We start from the raw sequence: 7731 nt of genomic DNA on the forward strand, positions 1-7731 counted from the left end.
TATTTTTTGATTTCTTTGAATTACTTATTTTTTTATTTAATATTTTTAGCTAGATTGTTAATTATTTTTTTATTATTAATAAATTGAGGCAATTCTATAAATCGAATTTTAACAAGATTTTATTTAATATCTTATACTTTATCTTTTTCATTGCCATTATTATTTATTCCTTTAAGTTTATACATAAAAAATAATAATTTAAATTTTAGGTTAATAGAATTAGCTGGTAATTATATTTCAAAATTTATATTTATTTATATATTATTATCATTTTTAGTTAAAATTCCTATATATGTGATACATTCTTGGTTATTAGAAGCTCATGTAGAAGCATCTTTTTTTGGTTCAATAATTTTAGCATCAATTATCTTAAAATTAGGATGTCATGGATTATTACGATTAATATTTATTTTTAAATATTATTTTTTTAAAATAAATAATTATATTTTAATAAGTAGAATTTCTTGTATTTTAATTTTAAGAATTATATGTTTTCGTCAGTGAGATATGAAATTAAATGTTGCTATTTCTTCTATTATTCATGTGGGAATAGTATTAATAGGAATAATAACTTTTACTAAATTAGGTATTTATGGTAGATATATAATAATAATTTCTCATGGATTAAGATTATCTGGTTTATTTTACTTAATTGAAATGATTTATAAACAAACATATGGGCGTTTATTAATGAAGGTTTAATTAATTTAATATCCTCAATATCTTTAATGTAATTTATGCTACGTTCTTCAAATAGATCTGCTCTTTTTTCTATAAATTTAATTAGAGAAATTTTTTTATTAGTAAGTTTAATTTATAAATATAAAGTTTTATAATTAATATTATTATAATATTATTTATTAAGATTTATTTATTCAATTTACTTATTTTCAGTTACTAATCATGGTAATTATTATTTTAAATTTAACTTATTAAATTGTAAATTAATCAATTATTTTACTTTAATAATACAATGAATTCCTTTAAATATTTTAGTATTTAATTTAATTTTAATTTTAATTTAAGTAGTTATAAAATAATAATTATAAAATTTTGTTTTATTAACAAAATTTTAAATTTAAATTATAATTAAATTATATATTAATAGAATTTTTATTTTCTTTAAAGTTCATTTGTTTAAACTTTAAATTTTTGTTATTTATTAATTAGTAATATTAATATTGTAGAATGAAATATTTTTTTATTAAATTCTATAGAATTTAATTTTATAATTTATTTCGATTCAAAAAGAATAATATTTTTTTTTTTAGTATCATTAATTAGATCAATAATTTCATTATATAGAATTAGTTATATAAATTTAGGAAATTATTTAGTTAAACGATTTTTTTATTTAGTAATATTATTCTTAATTTCTATATATTTTTTAATTATTAGTTTTAATACATTAACTATTATAATTGGTTGAGATGGATTAGGATTAACCTCTTTTTGTTTATTTAGTTATCAAAAAATGAATCCCTTAATTCCGGAATATTAACAATTATTTGAAATCGTTTAGGTGTTTGTCCTTTATTAATATTAATTTCTATAATAATAATATTTGGTAGATGAAATTCATTATTATATAAATTTAATAATTTAATAACAATTTTATGTATTATATTAATTTTTACTAAAAGAGCACAAATTCCGTTTTGTACATGATTACCAATAGCAATAATAGCTCCAACACCAGTTTCTTCTTTAGTTCATTCTTCAACATTAGTAACGGCAGGTGTAAATTAATTATTTCGATATTTAGAATTGTTAGAAATAAATTATAAAAATTTTATTTTATTAATATCTAGATTATCAATGTTATATTCAGGTATTTCTGCAAATTTTGAATAAGATATTGAAAAAATTGTTGCATATTCAACTTTAAGTCAATTATGTTTTATAATAAGAATTGTATCTCCAAACTTAAAGGATTTATCCTTTATACATTTATTTATTAATTCAATACTTAAATCTTTAATATTTATATGTGTTGGAAGATATATTCGTTATTTAATTAATAATCAAAATTTAAAATTTTATACTGGAATATTTTATATTTATCCAATAAAAAGATTAATTTTTAGATTTCCTTTATTTAGTTTAATACGTTTTCCTTTCTCAGTTGGATTTTGTTCTAAGGATTTAATAATTGCTAATTATATTATTTCAAAAATAAATTTATTTACAAATTTAAACTTAATTATTAGAACAATATTAACCATTATATATTCTTTCCGAATTATAATAAATTTATTAAATAAAAATTTTATATTAAATTTTATTTACATTAAACATGATAGTTATTATATAGATATTTTCGCATTTTAATTATAATCATTTTTAGAATTTTATAAAGTAAAATTATTTTTAATTTAATATTTATATTAGAAATTATAATTTTAAACTTTATTGTAAAAATATTAATTTTTAAAATACTTAAATTAAGATTTTTATAAATAGAATTTTAAATAAATTAATATTAAAAAAATATTAGAATGTTTTATTATAACTTTATAAATTTAAGTTTAATTTATAAAAAATCTTATTTAAAATCATTACAATATATTTATTTATATGAAGTTATATTTGAAAAAAATAGTATAAAATTAATTACAGGTACATTTATATTATTATTAAGTAAAATCAATGTTTATTTTAATTTTAAAATTTATAATATTGTTAATTTTTATATTTTTATATTTTTATCATTAATTTTTTAAATTAAATTATATATTTATTAATTATATATATATATATATATATATATATATATATATATATATATATATTAGATACAATATTATAATATTATAACAATATTATAATTAGAATATATATTAGAAACAATAATATTATTAACTTTAATTATGAAGTTAGAAGCTTTACTTATTTCTATTTCACTAAATATTTAAATAGCTAATAAAAGGAGTATAATGTTGAAAATATTATAGAAAAATTTTAATTTTCTAAATATTTTTTTTATATTCAAAATAATTCTTAATTTAACATAATTTCCTATATCTTTCATTTCACAAATCAATATTTTTTTAAAACTATTTAAATTTTATTAATATTATCAATTAAAATATTCAGTTATTCATTTAATTAATAAAATAATAAATAAAGAAAATTGAAAAAAGAAATTAATAATTCTATATAATATTCATCTATATTATTTAATATAAAAATAAGTGGTACTAAGACAATAATTTCGGCATGAAAAATTAAAAATATTGAGGATATTATATAAATAGGAAAAGAAAATGGTAAAATTGCTTTAGAAATTATATTGAATCCACATTCAGGGGATAACACTTTTTCTAATTTATTTTTGAATATTATAGGAAATAGAAAATTTAGAGAAAATAAAATTAATGAAACTAATATTACTAATAAATATAAATATATAAAATTTATTGTAATAAGTATTTTATATATATTAATTATATAATAATTATTTAACTGGAAATTAAATGTATTTATTTATTCTATATATAATAAATTAAGTCTAATAAATATAAATTAAAATATAAACATAAACATAGTAAATCTACAAAATGTCAATATCAAATTGAAAATTCAAATATAATATGATGAGATTTTGGAAAATGAATAAATTTTAATCGTAAAAATGTATAAAATAATATAATTAATCCAATTAATACGTGAAATCCATGAAATCCAGTTATTAAAAAATATAATGAACCAAAAACTCTACCATTAATTGTAAAATATGAATAAATATATTCAAATAATTGAATTATTATAAATGATAAACCTAAAATTAATGTATATATTAAATATATAATTGATTTTTTTAAATTAGATTCTAATATATAATTATAACACATTGAAAGAGTAAATCCTGAGTGGATTAAAATAATTGACTTCAATAATGCAATTTCAATTGAGGAGGAAATATATATATATATGAAAATAACTTCAAAAAAATGAAACGAAAGAAAATAATCCTGATGAAATAATTAAAATTATACAAAATTTTAAAAAATTTATTACACAGTTTGTATGATGTCCGTGATCAGTTCTTTCACGAATAATACCTCGTAGTCATAAAGTAAAAACTAAAATGATATTAAAAATTATTATTAATAATTGATAATTAAATTTGAAATATATTAAACTAATTAAATCAATTATTCAATTTATTACATTTAATGATATTAATAAAGGCCAAGGTCTTAATGTAACTAAATGATAAGGAAAATTATTTTTTATCATAAAATATTAATATTCAGAATAATATAAAATTATTAATGTTGAAAATAAATAAGCTTGAATAAGTGAAATAAAAATTTTTAAAATTATTACTATATTTTGAATTCAAAAAGGAATAAAGGTTAAGTTTAGAAAATTTAAAATAAAATTGCCTAATGATGTTAAAATTAAATGACCAAAAATTAAATTAGCACATAATCGAATTGATGAAGCTAAAGGACGAATAATATTTCTAATTAATTCAGTAATTACTATAAAATATATTAAATATAAAGGTGAATTTAAAGGTACTAAATGAATAAAGAATAATTTATAAGAATTAATTATTACATATAAAATTAAAGCTATTCATAATGTTAATTATAATATTAAATTAAATGATAAATGTCTTGTTGGAGTAAGTACATATGGAATTAATCCTAAATAATTAGTAATATGAATAAATATTAATAAACTTATAAGAATAATAATATTTGAATTATATTTATAATTTATAATGAATTCTTTACATAATAATTTAATAAATTTAATAAATAAAATATTAATTCAATTTAAAATAATATAATAATTATTGAATAAAATTATGTAAAATATAGTAGGAAAATAAATAAGTATTCAATTAGAAATAAAATGTCTATAATTATTTAATCTAATTATTGGATCAAATATGTCAAATTAATTTATAAAATTAATACTCATTTATTAAAATTAAGTTTTTTTATTTTAATTTAAATTAATTAATATATAATTTAAATTAATTATTAAATACAATAAGTTAAGAATTACAAAAATATAAAGTTCACACAAAAAAATTGGTCTTATTCGTGGAATTCATTAAAAGTAATTTTTACTGTTACTGATTTAAAAGATCAAATCTTTTAAATTTAAGGTACTTAATGATTTAAATACTTAAAAAATAATACAGGATATTAATTTTTAATTGACAATTTAATGTTATATATTTTAACTAATTTTTTAATTAAACTTTATTTTTAATTCATTTTATAAAATTAGTTATAGATGTTCTTTCAACAGTAATAGGCATAAATCTATCATTTATTAATACAAATTTCAGAACATTATCCAAAATATAATCCAGCTCGTAAACAAAATAAATTAAATTGTTTAATTCGTTCTGGAATTGCATCAATTTTAACACCTAAAGATGGTACAGTTCATGAATGAATTACATCAATTAATGAGACTAATAAACGTATAGGTAATTTTATAGGAAAAACTATTCGATTATCTGTATCTAATAATAGGAATTGATTTATTGATTCATATATTAATATATATGAATGAAATTCAATATTATTAAAATCAGAATATTAATAAGAACAATATCATTGATGACCAATTGATTTAATTGAAAAAAAGGATTTAATAATTCATCAGTATATTATAAAATCTTTAAAGATTGAAAACAAATAAATAATAAAGTAATTATTGGAATAATTGTTCAAATTACTTCAATTAAATAATTTTTTAATAAATATAAGTTAATAAATTTATTATTTAAAATATCAGCAATTAAATATGAAATAAGAACAATAATTATTAATATAAATATTATAATAAAATTATGTTAATAAATTAAATTATCATAGTAAAAAGAATTTGAATTTTGAAAAAAAAATATATTTCACGTTGCTCTTTTCAATAATAAAATTAAATTTTATATAACTGCATTTTTAATTCATTGCACATTTCTGCCAAGTAAAAATTTTTTAGTTACTAAAATTCAACACTCATTAAAAGAATAATTTAATGGAGGGAAATTTATTAATCATTCTAAAGAAGATTGAAGATATTTAAATAATAATAAACGTTTATAAATTAAACTTTCTAAAATTAAAAAAAATTAAAAAATTATTCTATTTAATGGAATAATAGAACCAATTGAAGATAATAGATTTCAACTATAATAAGAATCAGAATAATCAGAAAAACGACCAGGAATTCCTATTAAACCTAAAGAATGTAGAGGAAAAAATGTTAAATTTACTCCAATGAATATTATTAAAAATTGATATACTAATAATTTTTTATTTAATATTAAACCAGTAATTAAAGGATATCAGTGAATAAATCTTGAAATGACAGGAAAAACAGCTCCTATTGATAAAACATAATGAAAGTGAGCAACAACATAATATGTATCATGTAAAATAATATCAATAGATGAATTAGATAATATAATTCCTGTTAATCCTCTAATTGCGAATAGTAAAATGAAACCTAAAGATCATATAATAGAATTATTTACTTCAAATTTTGAACCATTATCAGTTGCTAATCATCTAGAAACTTTAATTCCAGTAGGAACAGCAATAGCTATAGTTGCTGAAGTAAAATAAGCACGAGTATCTACATCTAATCCAACAGCAAATATATGATGGGCAAAAACAATAAAATCTAAAAATCCAGTCCCTAATATTGCATAAAATATTCCTAAATCACCAAATACTTCCTATTTACCACTTTCATTTATAATAATTTGAGAAATTAATTCAAAACCAGGTAAAATTAAGATATAAACTTCTGGATGACCAAAAAATCAAAATAAATGTTGATATAATACAGGATCTCCTCCTACCATAGGATCAAAGAGAGATGTATTAAAATTACGATCAAATAGTAATTTTGTAATAGCTCCTGCTACTACAGGTAAAGATAATAGTAATAAAATTATTGTAATAAAGAGACATAAAGGAAATAAATGTATTATATCTAAATCTAATCTAAAATTTTGTATTAATATAATTGTAGTCATTAAATTTGTAGCTCTTAAAAGTGATGAAATACCAGATATATGTAAATAAAATATTGTAAAATCTACAGAAGGAGATGAATGAAAAATATAATTAGATAAAGGTGGACATACAGTTCAACCAGTTCCAGATATAAAATTAAAAATTCTTCTAGTTAATAATAATAATAATGAAGGAGGTAGTAATCAATATCTAATATTATCAATTGGAGGACATGATATACCAGGTGATCTCAATATTAAAGGAATTAATCAATTGCCAAATCCTCCAATTAAAAAAGGTATAATTATAAAAAAAATGATTAAAAATGCATGACTGGTAATTAAAGAATTATATTATTGATCATTATTTAAAAATATTCCAGGAATTCTTAATTCTACACGAATTCAAAATCTCAAGGATGAACCAATTATTCCTGATCATATAGTTAATATAAAATAAAGAATGCCAATACCTTTATGATTTGTTGATATTAATCACTTAATTAAAATTAAAATTAAAATTTATTTTTAATTTAGAAAATTAATTGTTTTTAATTTAACTTTCAATTTTTATAGTATTAAAAATTTGTTTTTAAATTTTCATTAATAAATTTACAATTTATTTCTATTATCAGACATAATACTTTCTATATTTATTAATTTTTAATTATAGCTTAAAAAACATTAAATTGCAAATATAAAATTTTGTAAATAAAATATATTAAGTATTTCATTTT

General features: G+C 16.5%; 1 pseudogene; it reads right to left on the reverse strand.

Moving 5' to 3' along the window:
* Positions 1–6028: 6028 nt before the first annotated feature.
* On the reverse strand, positions 6029–7483 carry LOC143220145 (cytochrome c oxidase subunit 1 pseudogene; annotated as a pseudogene).
* Positions 7484–7731: the final 248 nt, after the last annotated feature.

The sequence above is a fragment of the Lasioglossum baleicum genome, unplaced genomic scaffold (assembly GCF_051020765.1).
Source record: "Lasioglossum baleicum unplaced genomic scaffold, iyLasBale1 scaffold0238, whole genome shotgun sequence".
Taxonomy (NCBI): Eukaryota; Metazoa; Arthropoda; class Insecta; order Hymenoptera; family Halictidae; genus Lasioglossum; species Lasioglossum baleicum.